Genomic DNA, 23,091 nt, shown 5'->3' with positions numbered 1-23,091 from the left:
TTTCTTTAGTTGAATTTGTGAAGCTGGGTTGAAAACTAAGCTGAAACCAAGCCTAGTGAATCCCCATGGCAAAATGATTCATCTTCCTAGAGTCGGAAAATCTATTTTTATCACCTTAATTCACCCAACTCCTCGTTTTTGTTCCCTCGCTGATCGACTGCTATTTCCTCCATGGTGCTGAATACACCAAATGTCTAGGATGTCTAAAACTCCCCTTCAAGTTGTTCCCAGTGTGGCTGATTCAACAGCCCTGGGGAGAAGGGGATTGTTCCACACTGCATGGGTGGGTACTGTGCAGTGTGAAGGTCAAATAAAACACACGGGCTGTCCGTGAGGGAAGCCTGCCTTGTCCTCAGGGATTTTTCCTGGGGTTACATGCCAGTCTGCTCTTGTGCTCTATACACAAAGGTGTGTGGAGGGCAACTGGGTGACCATTACTTCCACCTCTGAAGACCTTCCTAATGTTGGGACGAAGGGACAAGAATGTACCACTCTCTTTGTGGTTTGCCTCTCACTGTTGAGCAGGGCCTGGAAAAACTTGTCAATACATCTCCTAACTCAAATAGAGCAGAAGGGGATTTCCAGACACCGTTTTGTTCATTTTCCTGTTTCCATTCAGTTCTATATCTATGCTATTCCAGGCACCTGCATATTCCCTACTGGCTCTTGGTAGAGTCCCAGATAATGTTGAGAGGAGCGGTGATTATCTTCTGTAAAAAAGCTTGAAAGATAAAGATAGGAGAAAAGAACCTACTCTTACTCAATTTCCTTATCTAACAGTTCAGCATGCATACTGTTTAGGAGAATATGATAGATGACAACCAGGAAAGCAGAAAGAGGAATGTCGACTGTATAGGAACAGCATTCATGGCTCTTGGGGGAATTTTCTGGCACCTGGTATGTAGTAAACCAAACCAAACTCGTTGCCATCGAGTCAATTCTGACTCATAGTGACCCTATAGGACAGAGTAAAACTTCCCCATATGGTTTCCAAGGAGCGACTAGTAGATTACAACTGCTGACCTTTTGGTTAGCAGCCAAGCTCTAAACCACTGCGCCACCAGCTGGGCTTTAGTAAATAGTAGGCACCAGTAGATATTTATGTAATGAATGCCCAGAATACAATTCATCGTAGCCCTCAGTTAGTCGTCTTAGCAGCTGTTCTTACAGGGGGCAGTGTAATGTGGTGGTTAGGAGCTGATGTTCTAGACTCAGATGGCCTAGGTTCAAATCCTGGATTTGCATCTTCTTAGCTGTGTGCTTTTTGACAGGTTACTCAAATCATTTGAGGCCTCTGTTTCTTCATTTGTAAAATGGGAATGATATAGTAACTACCTTACATGGTTTTCATGAAGATTAAATTAGTTAATATAGTAAAGACCCTAAAATTTTTCCTGTCATATAGCTTAAGATATGAAGCAGCAAGAGAAGAAGGAGGAGGAAGAGGAAGAAGATGCGTTATTGGAATGAATTTGGGACCTTTTGAGAATTGGTCTCCATCTTTTGTGTTCAATAATTCCCTTAAGTCAGGATTTCAATGATTTATAAAGCTTACTTTGTCCAGTAGAGAGAATAATTTGAGAATAAAATGAAATTCAGAAAAAAATAATTACTTTCAATCTCTAAACAAACATTTGTTGAGCTCCTACTCCGTGGATGTTGCATTGACACAAAGCAGTCCCAGCCCTTGTCTTTATGGATGCAGTGATCTAGACTCTAGATGGCTGTCAGTCACAATAAATTCATTGACCCCTTGAACTGAGCTGCTATTTCTCTTTCTCTACCTTTAAAAAGCAATGTAGATTAGACCTAGAAGGATGATGCTTATAAACTTAGTTCCCAGGACAGGGTGAGGGGTAAGGGACTGGGGAGAGAGTATGCGTGTATGGGGTGGCATACAAAACCTAACTACGGCAACATAAATGCAGTGGGATATGTAAGCATGGGAATTGAATCAAACCATGAAATCGGAGGGCAATCCAAACTAGTGATGTGTGTAATCAACCTCTGAAATGTAAGGAAAGTGCAGGACAGTAGTAAAAGGATGAGAGAACCAAAGCAGTTGCTGTAATGATAAGAAGAAAGAGACATAGCTTACCAGACCCTTAACTAGTTGTTGTTGAGTCAGTTCCAACTCATGCCAACCCCAAGGGTGTGGAGCAGAACTGCCCCTATAAGGTTTTCAAGGCTCTGTGCATAAAGGTGTATGGAGGGCAACTGGGTGACCAAAACTTTCATACTTGAAGAACTTCCCAAAGTTGGGAAGAAGGGGCAAGAATATACCACTTTTCGAAGGGAGAATGAAGAAAACTAAAGACACAAGTGCATGATTAGTTTAAAGGACTAATGGACCACAACCACCATGGCCTCCACTGGACTGAGTCCAGTACAACTGGATGGTGCCTAGCTACTACCACTGACTGCTCAGGGATCACAATGGACGGTCCCAGACAGAACTGGAAAAAAAACGTAGAAGAAAATTCTCTCTCACAAAAAAAGACCAGACTTACTGGCCTGGTACAGACTGAAGAAACCCCAAGAGTATGACCCCTGGACACCCTTTTAGCTGAGTAAAAAAGTCACTCCTGAGGTTCACCCTTCAGCCGAAGATTAGACAGGCCCATAAAACAAAACGAGGCTAAAGGGGCACACCAGCCCAGGGGCAAGGGCTAGAAGGCAGGAGGGGACAGGAAAGCTGGTAATAGGGAACCCAAGGTCAGGAAGGGATAGTGTTGACATGTCTTGGGGTTGGTAACGAGTGTCACAGAACAATATGTGTACTAACTTTAATGAGAAACTAGTTTGTTCTGTAAACCTTCATCTACAGTATAATAATAAAAAATAAATAAAAACTCTACCACTGGAGGAAAAAAAAAAGAAAAAGAATATACTACTTTTTGGAAGCAGATCACCAACCAGGCTTTTCTTTCGAGGCACCTTTAGGTGGATTTGAGTTGCTGACCTTTCAGTTATTGGTCAAGCTCTTAACCAGTTGTGCCATCCAGGGACTCCTCATCAGAGCCTAAGAATCTCAGAGTCCAACTTTGAGAGTGTGGATTAAGGAAGGCTCCGGTCCTTAGTGGCCCTCTATTTTCAGCTCCTGGTACTTCCAGGGCAGATAGGCTTCTTTGTGGTCCCTTCCAGAGCTTCGGGCCTCAGATCTCTTGCAAATGCAAAGATGTGTGAGCCATTGGTCTCTGTCTGATTTTGCTGGTCTGTGGAACATTCTGATATTTTTATTTGGTAAATCTTTTTTGACTTTGGAAGTCTTCAACAGTGATCTGTACCTGCTGTTCACACCATACCTCACCTTTTGCCAGATATGTTTTTGAGTGGCGATTTTAACCTTGATACCTTATAGCCCAGACCTGGTAAATCACAGTTCTGATTATGAAATAAGATAACTAATAAATATTCATTCTGCTTTCATCCTGGTGCCTGGATTAATTCCGGGGGCCTCTGTTTTCTATAAGCAGTCATTTCTTCCATAACAGCCATCTGTGAAGAAATGGAGTTTACGAAATGACTGGGGCATGTTTTTCATGGCTGTATTCAGTTCCTTCTATTTGATTCCCTTGTAAGCTTTGGCAGTGCTTTCCACAAGTGTTTCTGTGGGTGGTGCTGGAGAATGACTCTGGTAAACAGCCTCCTGGCTGTTGTTGGCCATGTCCCTGCAAATACCATAAAGGATACAACTTGAAAAGTCACTGCAGTTTCCCTGTCCCTCCTAGGGCTGACTCCAGTACTGACATATGAAAACCTGACCTCAGCCATACTTGTGGTATGAGCTGTGGTCTGAAATTGATCTGTGTTCACTGGCTTCTTCTTGGCTACTATGTGCTAGAGTGGAGTTCAGGCTGCATCAAATTTATTCTCCTTCGTGTATTACACATCCTAGGGTCTTCAGCCTATCCTTGCAGCTGCTGGAGTCTTTTTTGATAGACTCTCATTTTTATCTTCCTCATTTCTGTTTCAATTTTTCACTCTCAGAATAACTAACCAGCCTTAGCAGGAAGTTCCCAATTATTGATTTTATCTAGGCTACTTGCTGCAGCTGCTACATTTTGCTTTTAAGAATATGACAACACTTAGGAAATTCATGAGAATACACACATAGATAGGTAGGTAGGTAGATGATAGATAGATACCCAAGATAGATAGGTAGGTAGGCAGGTAGATGATAGGTAGATGATAGGTAGGTAGATGGTAGGTAGATAGGTGACGTGGTAGCGCAATGGCTAAATGTTTGGCTGCTAACTGAAAGGTTGGCAGTTCGAACCCACCCAATGACTCTGCAGAGAAAAGACCAGATGATCTGCTCTCATAAAGAATACAGCCAAGAAAACCCTATGAGAAAGTTCTGCTCTGTTACATGGGGTCGCTATGAGTTGAAATCGACTTGATAGCACCCAACAACAACAATATACATGTTCAATACATATTAATATATTATATATATTTAAAAGTATATGTTGTTATTGTTTGTTGCTGTTGAGTCAGTTCCAACTCATAGCGACCCTGTGTACGACAGAATGAAACATTGCCTAGTCCTGCACCATCCTCACAATTGTTGCTATGCTTGAGCCCATTGTTGCAGCCATTGTGTCAATACATTTCACTGAGGATCTTCCTCTTTTTTGCTCACCCTCTACCAAGCATAATACCTTCTCCAGGGACTAGTCCCTCCTGATAACATGTCCAAAGTATGTGAGACGAAGTCTTGCCATTCTCATTTCTAAGGAGCATCCTGGCTGTACTTCTTCCAAGACAAATTTGTTTGTTCTTCTGGCAGTCCATACTATATTCGATATTCTTCGCCAACACCATAATTCAAAGGCTTGCTTATTCATTGTCCAACTTTTATTTGCATATGAAGTGTTTGAAAATATCATGGCTTGGGTCAGGCATACCTTAGTCCTCAGAGTGACATCTTTGCTTTTTAATACCTTAAAGATGTCTTTTACGGCAGATTTGCTCAATGCAATACATTGTTTGGTTTCTTGACTGCTGCTTCCATGAGCATGGATTGTGAGTCCAAGCAAAATGAAATCCTTGATCACTTCAATATTGTCTCCATTTATTATGATGTTGCTTATTGCCCAGTTGTATTTCTGTGTGTGTATATCTACTTTTTTTTTCTGAGCAGGAAGTTTTTGCTCTCAGATTATTCAACCAAGGTAATTGTGGACTAAAATTTAAATATAGGAATTCAGCAGGAAAAACTTACAGAAAGAAAAAAAAATACCTCAGAGAAAATTTAAGTACACTTGTATAAAAATGAAAGGGAAATCTAACTGACTAGCAACAGAGCATCCGTTTGTTTCCTAACTTCTATTACTTTTGTCCTTAAAAAGTTCATATTGCTTATTCCTTACAGTTTACTTATTTTTCCTATTTCTCTCTCCCTCCATTCCCAAAAAACAAACATTTGGAAAGTTTATCGCCACACTGGTATTTCAGTTGTATCCAGAAATACATGACTTCACAAGAGTTTACAGTCTATTATGCTGTCAGTGAACCCAAACTAGGGATTTTCTTAAGTAAAAAAAAAAAAAAGTCAGAGGACAGCGTTGTATCAGTGGAGGTATTAGCACTAAGAGAGAAAAGACTTACTATGTAGTGTTTACATGAAGTAACTCCAATACATTAAAAATAAGGACTAAACAAGTTACAGAATATTCCTCACCTTATTTTTTTTATTGCTAAAGAATTGTATGTTTTGATGCTGCCAAAACTTATTGCCAAATATAATAGTCAAGAGATCAGTTGGCTTTCAAGAAATAATTAACTGGCCTGTCTTTGTTACCATCTGCCGTGTTTTTTGGTGAAGAATGTGTTGATTCAAAGAAAGCTAATTGTATAACATTTGTGATTTATGGGAGAGGAACTATGTCTAAAGAATGCCAGTGTTAATTCTATTGGTAGATCCAGCATTTCCTTCCCCAGTGGATATTTTTCTCTAAGACAACTGGTTTCCTTCAAGATAAAGAATGTTTAACTCAGTAGTTAGTTTTCACTATAAACTACACATGTATCTTTTATATATTTATAATAGAAATGTATTAACCTATGTTTATAGATTTAAATATAAGGTCATAAAATATATTAAATATATTTTACTGTGGTGTTAGGAACATTTTTAGCTACTATATTAACAGTGCTTTGTCTCTAATAGACTCTGTATTTAAGAAAGTTGCATTTTTCATGAAATTTACTCAGGCAAGACTACCGAGCAGGTTCTATATATGTGATAGCTAAACCTTAGGTAAGGAGCCCTGGTTGTGCAGTGGTTAAGTGTTCTGCTGGTAACCCAAAGGTCAGTGGTTCAGACCCACCCAGCGGCTCTGTGGGAGAAAAGACCTGCGATGTGTTCCCATAAAGATTACAGCCTGGGAAACCCAATGGGGCAATTCTACCATGTCCTACAGGATTGTAATGTGTAGAGTCAACAGCATATAAAAACAACACAGATTTTAGGTACATTTTGCCCCAAACTGAAGCTTTCATTTTTCCTTTGAGCAGAGGGATCAAAGACTGTAACTCTTCATTAGTCTAAAATGTACCCCCATGGTCACTCTGCCTGTGTTATGAACATGATTAACTGAACGACGTGAAGCGTTGTTTTCACCACCGTAACTCCTCCATCCAGGAGCTATGTCAGCTCCTGTCAGGCCTCTGAGCTCCAGAGCAGTGCTACACTCTGGAGTCCTGGCGTTCTGGCTGGGTTTCTGATTAGAAACAAAGGCGTCTCTGTTTTCTGCTTTTATAAAGGCAATATGGTATGTATTTATTCTGTGATAGGTTTTTATCACTTGATAGAAAGATGCTACTGTATTTTAAGTGTATTATCAGTCACCCCATTGTTTCACAGATGCTAGTTGCTTTTTAGCATGAGTGAGGGATTTGGAGAGCATGTTAACAGGACTGCCATGGAAGTATCCCTTTTCTAGATGTTTACTCCATGATTTTCATCTGAAATTTAACCTTTTCATCTATGGGCACACTTTTCTACAGCAAATAACATGGTGAACTCTTGGTCTCCTGGTCTCCTCAGCCTCAAACCTATGATTACGCTGGATGCTTTATGTGTTATGCTTTGGCTTGTAATGGGCCAACTGAAAGATAAACTGCTATTAAATAAATCTATGACCCTTTTGAGAACAAATAGAGCTGTTGAAAGGGTTTAATAACATAGTAACTCTTTGAAAGACTGTCAACATTCTTGAACTCTTTGACTAAAAGTGAATTTTCCTCTATGTGGGCGTGTGTATATACATACTGAAACTTATAAAAGAGAATCTCAGTAGCAAGATATTTGAAGACTTTTTATGTTCTTAACCCTGTGGTATTTTTCTTGGCGGGACTTGAAGAAAACTTAGCTGTCATCTGTTTTGTACCCTTGGTAAAGGGAGCAGTTGACATTTGGGAGGTTCTGGTTGTGAAAGGGAATGGTCTGCAGAGGAGAGAAGAGCCTAGGAGTCTCTGGGTGCCCAGTGCTCACCTAGTGGCTCCGTTGAATTCACTCCACTCTTCAAGGCCAAGTGTTTCTTTTATCTTTCTTCATGTGTCTCCAATGCTCTGGGGCTGGACCACTGGAACCTATCCTGGAAAACACACATCTGTTGCCACCTGGTTCATCTCTACGTACTCTTATCAGCCCCACTGCTATTAAGATGGTTAGGATTTCTAGGGAGCCTCATTTAGCTGGGCTAGAGGCAGCTGATGAGGGCTTTGCAAGCTTTTATGTCATGGGTTTAGTCTTGTGGGACTCCCTAGATTGCCTGAGTTACCTCTTGGGTCCTTGAGCTAAACTCTGGTTACCAGGTAATGAAGATGCTGTCGTTTGAATTGGTCTCTTTCCTGTCTTCTGTCTTTCTTGTTTCCATCCTGAAAATAACTGCTCTGAACTGGCAAATGCCTACAGGGACTTCAGTGTCATAGGGCAGGCTATTTTAATTCCTTTATATAACTTCAGAGTTACTGCAGATACAGGGGTAAAACAGATTTTGTTTATTATGCTGAATTTTAGTGGGGTAGGAATTGGAATGCTAAGAACAACTCAGAGATATTTTTAGCAAAATTAAATATTTTGATGCATATCTCACACCTGAAATTTTTTCCTAGATTTGCTATTTCTAGCTTCTTAGCAGCTTCACAAAGGGGTATTGTGTTTGAGTCGGAAGAGAAAAATATTTTTATTTCCTGCCCTTGGCGTTTAGTGGAATTGATAAAGAGCATCAAGGCTGTTTGAGTGCTGGATCACTCACAAAAAAACAGTATGTAAAAAGGACTGAAGTGGTTTTTTCCTGTTTGTCAGTATGAGGGGAGAGTTACTGTGGAAAGTGAAGGGCAGTCATCAGCAGGATTGGAAAACAAAATGCTTTGCTAGAAAATCACAGCAAGAGTGATTGGGCAACTGCCGTGTCATTTGACTCTAAACTTAACACTGACCTTGATCTTGGGACTTTGGATGGCTTTGGCTTTCTCTCCCAAGGTACTTAAAAGGCTCCTTTACCGCATGTGTATTCCTGAAAAGAAACAGTGACAACTTGAGTTGTAGCTACACCATTTATTAAATTGTAATTTAGTCAGTAATTGAATGGGTGATGGTCTCTTATGATTGATCAGAAAATATTTTATTTAAAAAAGTCATGAAAAAAAAAAAGAGTCCTGGGTAGGACTTTTCAAAAAGTCAGATAAACACAGAGCTAATGTACTTAAGTAGCTGGAAGAGAAAATAATGCATTTCAGTCGAGAATATCCATTTCATTTCATACTTATTTGGCTTTTTTATTTTTTTGGCCATAGTTTAGATGGCCGAACTGTTAATTAAAATTGCCCACATGAAGTATTAACAATAAACTGAATGTTTTATAAAAATAAATGAACAAGATTTCCTAGACTCCATTAACAAATTTCTAAGCAGACATTGTAATAGATTTGTTATCAATATATATATAAATGCCTTCTATATAGAGGAGAGAGGTTCCTGGGTGGTGGACACAGTTTGCCCTAGACTGCTAAGCTAAAAGTTGGTAGTTCAAACATACCCAGTGGCACTATGAAAGAAAGGCCTGGCATTCAGCTTCAATAAAGATTACAGGCGGAAAAAAAGAAACGAATTCAATTCTACTTTGTTACACATGGGGTCACCATGAGTTGTAATCGACTTAGTTTTTTTTTTTTAGATAGAGAGTAGAAAGAAGCCCTCACCCATCTCTCTATCGTTTTAAAATTAAAATAATCCCTGGAAAACACTGTTTGTGTTGTTCTCTTACATTTGTTTGTCCACGGAATGAAATCAATGTATTATTGTGTTTTTGTTTTTTTTATCTTTTTTGCTCCTTTTTACCGTTCCTCATTCAGTGTATTTGCTCCTGGGTCTTTCAGGCACTTTAACCACGCTCTTTTCTTGCCTGATTTACTGTTTCATTTACCATGGCATTCCAGGCAACAAACATATTGCTTCTCTTGTGGTAGATTATGGAACTAAAATTGTAGTGAGCTCTGGTACAACTGGAGCAAAAATTACTCTCCTGGTCAGCCCACATTTTTCCTCTCACTCACTCTAGCCCATTCTGTTAGCAGCAGAAATGCCCAGAGCTCCTTCTTCCCCTATCTGTATGAATTCCTTAAGGTCTTCACACTATGTATCCCTGTCAACTTGAGTCTTTAGTACTGGAAGAGTCAAAGATTGGCAAATGGAGATTTTTCTTTGCACCAATGTATTCCTAACGTTTTTAAAAGATGTTAACTACAGAGGCCTGGGTTCATCTCCTGGCTCAGCCACTTCCCAGCTTGGTGACCTTGGGCCAGCTATTTTACTTTAGTCTAAGTTGTATCCTTCTGATCTATAAAATAGTGCCAACCTCATTAGATTGTGGTAAGAGTTAAATGAGCTAATATATGTAAAACAGCTAGTACATTTACCCAGTGCATGCTCAGTGCTCAGGAAAATTTGGCAAGAGTAATGATGCAAGTGGTAATGCCACTCACATCCTCTAAGCCTTTATATCTTCATCTGTAAAATGGCATAATAATAGTACCTAACTCATTGGTTTATGAGAAATAAATGTATATCCAGCAAGTTAGTGTGTTGTCTGACAAACAGAAAGCACTCAGTGACTGATGGAGATTTCTGCAATGGCGTGGATTCATCATGCTTCTCCTGTTTATTGCTACTCTTTGTTTAAGGCGTGAACTTTAAGCCATAAACCTATCCAGGAGGCCCAGAATCTAAACTAGCCAAGTCATTTTGGGCAAGCCACTTGCTCTCTCTGTTTCTGTCCCTCATTTGTAAAATGAGAGTGCTAGACTCTGAATGGTCTCTTTCTCTAAAGGATTTTGGCAACAATCACTGTATCACTCAACTCCTTTTTTGAAAATAGCTGTTAATGAGAAACTCATCTAAGGGAACTTCTTTGCCACTCCCCCCAATAAAATCCTTAGTAAATTAATCCATTCAGTCTCTTAGTAAATTTTCTCTTATTTTTTTTTAAAAAAGCCATTTTTGTTTATATGATTAATGATTTCATCAACTAGCCCTATCCAAAAGAATAACTGATCAGTCTGTAATTCTCCCAAATAATTTGTATTTTCCATAGTTACTTTTATAATCTGTAAATCTTTGGCCAGTTTCACCAAAAATTAAATCTCAATGGCCTCCAGATATACCCCATATTGAAGAACAGTCCTTGATTTTGTACCTTGGGCAGTGGTGGCCCACCTACTTCTACTTTACCCCATGTGCCAAATCCCATTCAGTTTTTCCTTTTTGAAGAATAGTCATGAAAATCTGGTTTCTATTACAATCTCATCACCACTAGAGGCAGGAAGATCAAGTATGCAGTGTGGTTTCACTTTGAGAATGTTGAACTGGATGCCCAAAGAACTGGGTTGCAGTCCATCGTCTTCCATCACAGCCAAGAGGCTTTGGGGGGACACTTCCTGATGCTGAACTCCTCAGTTTTCCCGTGTGTCAAATGATAGAGAAGACGGAATGATTCCTCAGAGTGTTCTACCTCTAAAAATTTAGGTGACTGCCCATTTCCATTTTGTCCCACACAGAATCAACTCGACAGCAATGGGTATTAATATTGTTGATGCAGTTGTTAGGGGCCTTTGAGTCAATTCCAACTCATAGCAACCCTGTATACAACAGGATGAAATATTGCCCAGTCCTGCACCATCTTCACAGTCATTGCTATGCTTGAGCCCATTGTTGCAGCCACTGTGTCAACCCATCTTAAAAAGTCTTTTGCAAGCGATCTGCCAAATGCAGTATGTCATTTGCTTTCTTGACTGCTGCTTCCATGGGCATTGGTCATTGATCCAAGTAAAATGAAATCCTTGACAATTGCAAACTTTTCTCCATTTATCATTATGTTACTTATTGGTCCAGTTGTAAGGATTTTTGTTTTCTTGGTTTTGAGGTATAATCCATACTGAAGACTGTAGTCTTTGATCTTCATCAGTAAGTGCTTCAAGTCCTCTTCACTTTCAGCATGCGAAGTTGTGTCCTCTGCATATCGCAGGTTGTTAATGAGTCTTACTGCAGTCTTGCTGCTGAGTTCTTCTTCATATAGTCCAGCTTCTCATTATTTCCTCAGCATACACATTGAATAAGTATGGTAGAAGGATACAAGCCTGACACACACCTCTCCTGACTTTAAACCATGCAGTATCTCCTCGTTCTATTCAAACGACTGCCTCTTGGTCTAAGTACAGGTTCCTCATGAGCACAGTTAAGTGTTCTGGAATTCCCATTCTTCAAAATGTTATCCATAATTTGTTATGATCCACACAGTCAAATCCTTTCCATAGTCAATAAAACACAGTTAAATATCTTTCTGGTATTTTCTGCTGTCAGCCAGGATCCATCTGACATCAACAGTGATATCCCTTGTTCCATGTCCTTTTCTGAATCCTGCTTGAATTTCTGGCAGTTCCCTGTAGACGTACTGCTGCAGCCATTTTTAATTACCTTCAGCAAAATCTTGTGTGTGATATTAATGATATTGTTCAATAATTTCCACACTCTGTTAGATAACCTTTCTTTGGAATAGGCACAACTATGGATCCTCTCCAGTAGGTTGGCAAAGTAACTGTCTTCCAAATTTCTTGGCATAGACAAGTGAGGGCTTCCAGCCTTGCATCTGTTTCTTGAAATATCTTAATTGGTATTCCATCAATTCCTGGAGCCTTGTTTTTCACCAGTGCCTTCAGTGTAGCTTGGACTTCTTCCTTGATGATATGCTACCTCCTGAAATGGTTGAATGTTGACCAATTCTTTTTGGTACAGTGATTCTGTATATTTCTTTGATCTTCTTTTGATGCCTCTTGTGTCATCAGTGTTTTGTCCATTAAACTCTTCAAAATTGGAAGTTGAGGCTTGATTTTTTTCTTGAGTTCTTCCAGCTTGGGAAATTCTGAGCATGTTCTTCCCTTTTGGTTTTCTGACTCCAGGTCTTTGCGTATTTCATTGTAATGCTTTACTTTGTCTTCTTGAACCACCCTTTGAAATCTATTTAGCTCTTTTACTTCATCATTTCTTCCTTTCACTTTACCTGCTGTACATTCAAGAGCTAGTTTCAGAGTTTTTTTTTTTTTTTTGCCATCCATTTTGGTCTTTTCTTTCTTTCCTGTCTTTTTAATGATCTCTTGCTTTCTTCCTGTTTGATGTCCTTGATGTCATCCCACAACCTGTCTGGTCTTCCGTCATTAGTATTCAGTGTGTCAAATCTATTCTTGAGATGGTCTCTAGGCAGAATCAACTCGACGATTTGGTTTTGGTTTTGGTTTTTTTTATATTCAAGATCATACTTTGTCTCTTGTGGAGTTGTTTTAATTTTCTTCGGCTTCAGCCTAAACTCGTATGTGAGCAATTGATGGTCTGTTCCACAGTTGGCCCCTGGTCTTGTTCTGACTGATGATGTTGAGCTTTTCCATCATTTCTTTCCACAGATGTAGTATTAAAAAGCAAAGATATCACTTTAAAGACTAAGGTGTGCATGACCTAAGCCATGGTGTTTTCATTCTCCTCCTATGCATGTAAAAGCTAGACAATGAATAAAGAAGACCAAAGAAGAATTGATGGCTTTGAATATGGTGTTGGCAAAGAATATTGAACATACCGTGGACTGCTAGAAGAATGAACAAATATGTTTTGGAAGAAATATAGCCAGAATGCTCCTTAGGAACAAGGATGGCAAGACTTTGTCTTATTTACTTTGGACATGTTATCAGGAGGGACCAGTCCCTGGAAAAAAGCATCATGCTTGTTAAGGTAGAAGGTCAGCAAAAAAGAGGAAGACCCTCAATGAGATAGTGATACAATGGCTGCAACAATGGACTCAAGCATAACAACAGTTACGAGGATGGTGCAGAACCAGGCAATGTTTTGTTTTGTTGCACATGGGGTCGCTATGAGTCGAAACTGACTTGATGACACCTAACAACTATAACAACAGTTGATTTGATTCCTGTGTATCCCATCCAGTAGGATCCACATGTATAGTTGCCATTTATGTTGTTGAAAAAAGGTATTTCCAACGAATAGGTTGTTGGTCTTCCAAAATTCTATCATGCGCTCTTCAGTATCGTTTCTAGCATATTTTCCAACTACTGATCCTTCTTTGTTTCCAACTTTTGCTTTCCAATCACCACTGATTATCAATGCATCTTCATTGCATGTTTTATCAATTTTAGTAAAAATCTTCAATTTCTTCATCTTTGGCATTAGTGTTCGGTACATAAATTTGAATAATAGCTGTATTACCTGGTCTTCCTTGTAAACATATGAATATTATCCTATCACTGACTGCGTTGTACCTTAGGATAAATCTTGAAACTCCCTTTTTGGCAATGAATGTGACGCCATTCCTCTTCAATTTGTCATTACTGGTGTAGTATACCATATGATTGTCTAATTCAAAATAGCCAATACCATTCCATTTCAGCTAAATAATACCTAGGATATCAATATTCAAGCATTCCATTTCATTTTTGAAAACTTCTAATTTTCCTAGGTTCATATTTCATAATTCCATGTTCAGATTATTGATGGATGTTTACAGCTGTTTCTTCTCATCTTGAGTCATGCCACATCAGCAAATGAAGGTTCTCAAAGTTTTACTCTATCCACATCATTAAAGTTGACCCTACTTGGAGGAGACAGCTCTTCCCCAGTCGTATTTTGAGTGACTCCCAACCTGGGGGGCTAATCTTCCAGTGCTATATCAGAAAATATTCCACTGCTATCCATTTCAGTGGCCAGTTTTTTTGGAAGTAGATTACCAGGTCCGTCTTCCTAGTCTGTCTTAGTCTGGAAGCACTGCTGAAACCTGTGTACTGTGGGTGACCCTGCTGGTATTTAAAATACCAGTGGCAAAGCTTCCAGCAACATGTAAGCCACCACGATATAACAAACTGACAAACAAGTGGTGGACTGTTAATATTAACTACCATTTATTGAGCACCTACAATATGCCAGACATTATTCTAATAATAAAATAATAATAATAATAGTGAACATTTATTGAGTGCTTTTTGTATGCTAAACTGTTTTAAGTACTTTATATCTACTATTTAATCTTCGTAATAACCCTAGTCAGATGCAATTATCATCCTCTTTTATAGATGAGGAAACTGAGCCAGAGGGATGGTAGATGTATGCCCAAGGTTATGCAGTGAATGAGACCTGGAGTCTAATGCCATACCTCTACCCTTAGTTTTTTATCATATAACGTTACTAAGCACATTTTATTTATTTATTTTTTCCTTTTTCCTCCCCACAACAATGCTGCGAAGGTTATAACATTACCCTTATTTTATAAATGAAGAAATAAGGAGCAGAGAGGTTAAACCATTTGGCCAAAGTTACCAAGCTGATGTGTAACGGAGCAGGGGCTAAAACCCAAGCCTGGGTCTTAACCGCCATGTCTTGTGGCCTGAGTGGATCTGTCACTACTCGCACGCATACCTTTGTGAGTTAATGAAAAGCTAAGCTCTAGTACATTTTACAAAGAAGACAGTGTTTTTAATTTTTTTAAGCATGTAAGTTATTGCTAAATAGAGGCTTTGACAAGTTTACTTACTCAGGTACAAATCATTTTGTAATCAACCCATTATTTATATGTAAGCAGATTGTTTTGCAATCATTTGCTAGTCCCTTTTTATTTAGTAAACTATTTTACTGTTTCACCTGCTTCTTGCCTGAGTTGTCATAGCTTCCAAAGAATGATGCCTGAATTAATAAAACTTCAGCATGTACCCAGATACCAAGAGATTGCAGGCTTCATGCCAACATCCTCCATTTGGCTTTCTTCACTTACATCCTCTATCCTTCACTTTGCTATTTAAAAATCTATGTCCTCATTATAGGATGGTGAGACCCAAAATTTGATATAGAATCTAATTGATTAATTTTGTACTGTATGCCTGACCCATAGTAAGTGCTCAGAAATAGTTGTTGACTGAGTCAATGAGGGAAAATAATCTGGTATACTTAGCTTGTTTTACTCTCCTAGGCATTAAAAAAAAAAAAAAAAAGAATCTTCTACTTTCTAAATTGTCTGCAGTAAAGGGTTCAAGACCATCCCATCTCACTATCTCTGGTTGCACTGAGTTGGAATCAATCACACCGCACTTGGCCTGAAATTTTAAGTAATAGTTGACAGGAAGCGGGCAGGAATTGTTTCTTCACTTTTTATTGTTTGTATAACTAATAAGTGCTATGGCAACAAAAAAACTAACAGCCAGTTGAAGAACAAAAACATATGGAGAAGTGTAAGGCAACCTTGAAAAAGAGGATTTTTGAAAGAAATGCTTGCATTTGGATTGTCTGGGTAAGAGTATATTCCTAACAAGGTTGATTCTGTTCCTGAGTGAAAATGCAAGCTTACTAAGATTAGAGAATTAATTAATTAGTTGGTACCCCTTTTTTATTTTCCAAAAGACTTAAGATACCTTATAAAAATATAAAGACATAATTGGAGGGAAAAAAAAAGTTTGACCAGGGAAAATATCAATAGAGCCAAAGAATAAATGTCATATATGATTTCTATAATGAGGGCGCAAACTTGATTCTGAGTTTCCTGGCAGCCAGAGCAGAAAGGAAAATGTGATTAATTATAAAGTACTAGGAAGCTGATGCCATTCAAGATGAGAAATAAATTTTTAAAGTCATCATCAGGTCAGTAATATAGTTAGATAAGAATACAGATGCTGTGTAGGGGGAAATATGTGTTTCTTCCCTTCACCACTGTCTACAGAGTGCATGGGTTTAGTTGACCTTTCATAATCATGGATATTTATAATAGCTGTGCCTTATATCGCTAAGCTCATAGGAGACCATTCAAAAGTGACCCTTGAAATTTCACAAAAGAGTTTTTGAGGAAAAGTAACCCAAATGAAGTCTACTTTTCTATATGTAGCCAAATAATGAAATTAAAAGTTGCTCTTAGCAAATCAAAATGATCCATACTAAGAATCTTCCAGGGGTAGGTTATTTTGCTAGCTCTGGGCAGTTCCAATCCTATTTGCTATTGAGCCTATTCCGACTTATCATGATCTATGTGTGTCAGAGTAGAACTATGCTTCATAGAGTTTCAGTGACAGATTTTTAGGAAGTAGACTGCCAGGCCTGTCTTTTGAGGCAACTGGGTGGACTTGAGCATCCAACCTTTCAACTGCCAGGTGCGTTAACCGTTTGCAGCACCTAGGAACTCCCGGCCAGTAGAAGGATACAAATATGAGGTGAAATTAGAATGTTCATAGAGAGTAGGGGCTGGCAAGCTATGGCCGTGGTCATATCCAGCCCACTGCATTTTTTTATGGCCTGCAGATTAAGAATAGTTTTTACGTCTTTAAATGGTTGGCAAAATTTTTGAAAGAATAACATTTTGTAACTTATGAAAATTAAATTCTAATTTCAGTGTCTGTAAATAAATTTCATTGGAATACAGCCATGCACATTCATTTACATAATATCTATTGCTGCTTTCATACTACAGTGGCACGGTTGAGTAGTTATGACTGAAAACACGTGGCCCACAAAGCCTAAGATATGTACTATTTGGTCTTTTAAGAAAAAGTTTGCCAACCCTGGTTATAGAGGAGCCAGTGCTTTCTATGTCCTTAGGAGCTATATGAAGAGTCCATAAAGAGAAGAGCAGTCCTCTCTAGGGGGAGGGGACTCAGTCCCTGTGGATCATGCCTTATATCCTCATGTACTAATCTTGAAAACATGGCATCTGCTGAACCTGGGTCAGGATCCGTCTGAGAAAAACAATGCTCCAACGTACAGGACTAGAGTCCAAGGTCTGATGTATTTACAAATGCTGTCACTTTGTTCTTGAAGCCTTCCATTACCAGTCCTCATTCCCTTGAAATCAGCGCCTTTTCTTGGCCTCTTTCTTCTTGTTCTCTTCACACTGTGTCTCACTAATCCTTAAAAATGGTAAACATGAATATTTTAAAGTTTTGTGCCACAAACTATTCAAATTACCCTACTTCTACCCATTTTGTTCTTTAGTTATTGCCTTCCTTTCCTCAGGAGCTTGGATAAAATATTTGGTTAGATCTTTTGGATTTCTGCTATGCTCTGCATTTGGTGTACTCATTATTTAATTATGATCATTTAAAAGCTGTATGTAATCAGAGACAAGGCAAACTTTTTAAGAATTGTGAGCTGAAAATTCAGATCCAGGACTATGAGAACAATATATAAAGTTACTTTGGAATTTTGGTTAATTCTTTGAGATGAGTTTTTTTTTAACAAATAAAACTACAAAAATGTTTACATGTTAATTCCATAATACATTAATTATGACTTAAAATCAGAGCTGAAGTTACAACTGTTGGTCTCTACTCATCCAGAGCAAAAAAGAAAGAAGGAAACCAAAGACTCAAAGAAGAAACTAGTCTGCAGGACAAATAGTGAAGCATGGCTTCATTTACCCTGAGACTGGAAGAACTAGATGGTGCCCAGCTGCCACTACTGATCATTCTAATCAGGGCCACTATAGATGGACCCTGATAGAATGGGGAAAAAATGTGGAATACAGCATCAAATTCCTTTAAAAAAAAAAAAACCCTAAGCAAACAAAATTAAGAAAATCCAAACATACTGGAATGGTTGATACTAGAGGACTTGCTGAGACTTATTGCCCTGAGATACTCTTCAAACCTTGAACCAAAACTAACCCCTGAGGTCACCTTGTAGCTACATAACAGGTTGGCTCACAAAATAAGAATATCACCCATGAATACTGCACTCCTTTAAAAAATCATCTATACAAGACCAAATGATCAACAAGTACCTTAAAACAATGATGAGAATGTAAGGGCATCAGGGAAACTAGGTTAATGAAAACAAAACAGCCAGAATGGAAATAATGTGAATGTTCATGCATTGTGAAGACTGTAACCAATGTTACTAAACAATTTGTATAGAAATTGTTGAATGGAGCCTAAACTACTGTGTAAACCTTCACCAAAAACACAATAAAATAGAATTAAAAAAAAAAAACCAGGATTGAAATCTACTTAAAAAATCAGAAAATTATGGGATTAAAGTGGCCATAGTGTCAACTTGGTTTAATCAGTTTTCCAGGCATTATAAGAATCCTTTCTCACCCTTCTGGATTCTCAGTCCCTGCTAGATCCATTCCTGTGATGGCAAGCTGTCTGATTCCCAGCTTGGTTCAAGTGCCATTTGACCGTCTATTTCATCAACCACTATGTATTCAGAGTTACAACGATGGATGATATGGTCTCTGCCTTTGAAGAACTCTGACCATCTAGTGGGGAAGAAAGACAATTTATTTAGTATGGTAGCTGTTAGGATTCACAATGTACTATGGAAAAATAGGGGGGGAAAAAAAAACAACCAGTTGCTGTTGACTTGATTCTGACTCATGGGCAACCCTGTGTGTGTAAGAATAGATCGGTGCTCCATATGGTATTTAGTGGCTGTGACCTTTCAGAAGTAGATCACCAGGGCTTAATTCCAAGGCACTTCTGGGTAGATTTGAACTGCCAACCAAGGACTTTTATGGGAACACAGAGGAAGGCCTTAATTGAGCCCATTTGGGAATTTGGGGAAAAATTTCTCATCAGTGTATGAACTTGAAATATAACTGAGTTCACCAGCCAGAAAGCAAAAGTTTGTATATGTGTTTCAGGCAAATAAAACAGCATGAGCACGGAGGCATGAAGCAAAATGTGTGCAAGAGACTGCTAGACCACAAGGATGAGGTAGGATGTGGCAGAAGATGATGTAGGTAGATATATATGGACTGAGTCTTGAAGGACCCTGTGTACCCAGTTAAAGAGCTTGGGATTCGTTCTGATAGTAATTAAAGGAAGTCCTAACTATGGATGAATGTGATAGGGGAAATGGAAGAATGGGCTGACCTCAAGGTTCCAAAAGGGATGCTGCTATCAGTGGACCAGACCCCACGGTGACCTCTCGTTGAAGATTCTAAACCCACTTTCAGCAACTTTTCCTCTTAGGTTCCAGGGCTGGAGTCAGCTTTGGCATTCCCCATTCCTTTTTGATTTAACAAATATTTATTGAATAACTGTTCTGTGCTAAATCCTATGCGATTACCTGAAATGAAAAGACAAAACAGATAAGGTCCCTGACCTACGTGGGTTTACAAGCTCAGTAATATTAGGCCAGAGTAGGTCAGATCCAGCAGGTGGTCATCTTTGCTGGTTTCAAAGCTTTAATTCAGTCAAGCCCACTCATGTAATAGATGGCTCCAATCCTTACAAAGCTCCAAGTTTCCTAAAAGTCAAAATTTTCATCTTGAAGGTCATTAAAGATTTGAATCAACTCTTTCAATCCCACCTTCTAAGGAAATAGAGCTGTTTTGTTCCCTTATAGATGTTAGGCTTTCCACTAGTTATCTTTGTATCAGCTATTTAGTACTGCAACTAAATTATGTAATAAACAAGAGTTCATTTGGGATGGTCACCTTAGTGGCACTCCTGAGCTTGGCGGGGCTGTGTCCCATGTCTTGGGTGGGAAGTTAGCTGGCTGTCAACCAAGGTGATGGAGCTGATCCAGTGCTCTCCATGTGTCTGTTCATCTTAAATACCCCGTGCTGCTGTAACAGAAATACCACAATGGTTGACTTTAAAGAACAGAAATTTATTTTCTCATCTTTCTGGAGTTAAAAGTCCAAATCAGAATCTTAACTGTGTTGATTCCTTCCTTGTCAGTAGCCCTGGGCATTCCTTGGCTCCTTGGTTTGTAGGAGATGCTCATATGGTGTCTGTCTTCCTCTGTGTGTGCATGCGTCTGTTTTTAATTTACTCTTTTTAAAACTCAGAAATGAGAACCCTTCCTACTCGGATATGAACTAATTAACATAACAAAGAGACACCATTTCCAAACACAATTACATCTACAGGTATCGGGGTTACAATTTTAACAGATATTTTGGGGTGGGGGGCACACAATTTAATTCATAACACTATCTTTCTCTGGTTGGTTATTTCAGGCATGTTCTCATGCTATGTTTTGCTGTCTTACAGATGGTCACACCAAATTCCTTCCACTATTACATATGAGACTTAGTGTCTGGATTACTCACCATTATATCAAGATTTTTCTTAAAAATGTGCACCCAGACCTGGAAAGGTCTTCCAGGTGTGGTCTGACCATTGAAAAATGCAGGAGAACCCTTTCTTATCTTCCGGATGCATTGCTTTTGTTAATTGTTAATTCAGGCTAAGATGGCATTAGCTTAGTTAGCAGATGATCCTCATCTCATATGAAGCTTGAGAAAAACAAAACCTCTCAGATCTTTTTCCATATGGACTGCAGCCAAGTGTCATCCACCCTATTGAACAAAACCTTTGTCTTTAATCTCTAGTCTTTGAACTGTATCAATTGAGTTTTGCAAAGAGGCTTTGAAATATGCATTAAACATTCGATAAATTTTGTGTGTGTGTGTGCCTATTTTAGGTGTCAGTCACTCTGCAGGGGATAAGACATAGACATAGTCCTTGTCCTTATAGAATTTATGCTTTGATTGCAGAAGGGTAGGGTACAAGCTAAAGATTCAGCAGTAAGGATTAAAAGGCATCGTCAACTTCGTAGCATCTTTTTTCTTCCGTTTTTGCTGCAGAGGTCTATTTCTCCCTTCTATTTGAGAACTTCTGTGTTTGATTAAAATTCCAGTCACTGCCATTTGATTGATATTTGGGAGTTTGATTGTGAATCCAAGTAAAATGAAGTCCTTGACAACTTCAGTCTTTTCTCCATTTATTATAATGGTGCTTATTGTTCCAGTTATAAGGATTTTTTTATTCTTTATGTTGAGATGTAATCCATACTGAAGGCTGTAGTCTTTGATCTTCATCAGTAAGTGCTTCGAGCCTTCTTCACTTTCAGCAAACAAGGTTGTGTCATCTGCATATCACAGGTTGTTAGTGAGTCTTCCTCTGATCCTGATGCCCCATTGTTCTTCATATAGCACAACGTCTTGGATTATTTGCCCAACATACAGATTAAATATGTTTGGTGAAAGGATACAACTGTGATGCACATCTTTCCTGACTTTAAACCATGCAGTATCCCGTTACTCTGTTAAGTACAGGTTCCTCATGAACACAATTAAGTGTTCTGGAATTCCCATTCTTTGCAATGTTATCCATAATTTGTTAAGATCCACACAATCGAATGCCTTTGCATAGCCAATAAAACACAGGAAAACATCTTTCTGGTATTCTCTGCTTTCAGCCAAGATTCATCCGTTATCAGCAATGATATCCCTTGTTCCACATCCTCTTCTCAATCTGGCTTGAATTTCTGACAGTTCCTTGTTGAACTGCTGTAACTGCTTTTAAACAATATTCACCACAATTTTACTTGTGTGTGATGTTAATGATATTGTTTAATAATTTCCTCCTTCTGTTGGATCGCCTTTCTTTGAAATGGGTACAAATATGAATCTCTTCCAGTCAGTTGGCCAGGTAGTCTTCCAAATTTCTTAGCATAGATGAGCAAGCACTTCCAGTACTGCATCCATTTGTTAAAACATCTCAATTGGTATTTCCTCAATTCCTGGAGCCTTGTTTTTCACCAGGGATTCAGTACAGCTTGGACCTTCAGTACCATCAGTTCTTGATCATATGCTACCTCCTGAAATGGTGGAATGTCCACCAGTTCTTTTTGGTACAGTGACTCTGTATATTCCTTCCATCTTCTTTTGATGCTTCCTGCATTGTTGAATATTTTCCCCACAGAGTTACTATTGCAACTCAAGGCTTGAATTTTTTCTTCAGTTCTTCCAGCTTGAGGAATGCCAAGTGTGTTATTCCTTTTTGGTTTTATAACTCCAGCTGTTTGCACATTTCATTATAATACTTTATCTTCTCAAGCTGCACTTTGAAATCTTCTGTTCAGCTCTTTTACTTCATCATCTCTTCCTTTCGCTTTAGCTACTCTACGTTTAAGAGCAACTTTCAGAGTCTCTTCTGACATCCGTTTTGGTCTTTTCTGCTATCAGCTAGCCAATAGTATTATTAACCACCATTTAAAAAAAAATTTATTGTGTTAAAAATATATATATATAACAAAACATGTATAACAATTCAACATTTTTTAAATGAACAGTTCAGTGACATTAGTTACACTTATCATGTTGTGCAACCATCACCACTATCCATTTCCAAATTGTCCACGACCGTTAAAAATAGCCACCATTTTTTGAGCATCTGTGATATGCCAACAAGGCCAGCGGTTCAAACCCCACCGCCAGTTCCACAGGGGAAAAGACCTGGCGATCTGCTCTCTAAAGATTATAGCCTGGGAGACCCTATGGGCCAGTTCTACTCTGTCATACAGAATCACTGTGAGTCGAAACTGACTGGATGGCACACAACAACAACAACGTGATATACCCAGGCACTGGACACTATACATGCATTTTCATGTTTCTACCTAGGAAGTGGGTTGTATTATATATCCACATTTGTGGGTAGGGTAACTGATGTTTACAAATTAAAGTCCCTGTCCTTAAGTGAAGTCCTATATCTTAAGGAGCAGCTGAGATGAGATCTGAACTGTTCTAACTT

At 38.7% G+C, this 23,091-nt stretch overlaps 1 protein-coding gene across 5 annotated transcripts in view; it reads left to right on the top strand.

Moving 5' to 3' along the window:
• LIMCH1 (LIM and calponin homology domains 1) overlaps positions 1 to 23,091 on the top strand; it is a 438,226-nt gene that overhangs the window by 229,116 nt on the left and 186,019 nt on the right. The gene's annotated exons all lie outside the window — the stretch shown is intronic.

The sequence above is a fragment of the Loxodonta africana genome, chromosome 5, assembly GCF_030014295.1.
Source record: "Loxodonta africana isolate mLoxAfr1 chromosome 5, mLoxAfr1.hap2, whole genome shotgun sequence".
Taxonomy (NCBI): Eukaryota; Metazoa; Chordata; class Mammalia; order Proboscidea; family Elephantidae; genus Loxodonta; species Loxodonta africana.
This window is presented reverse-complemented; position numbering and strand designations above follow the sequence as displayed.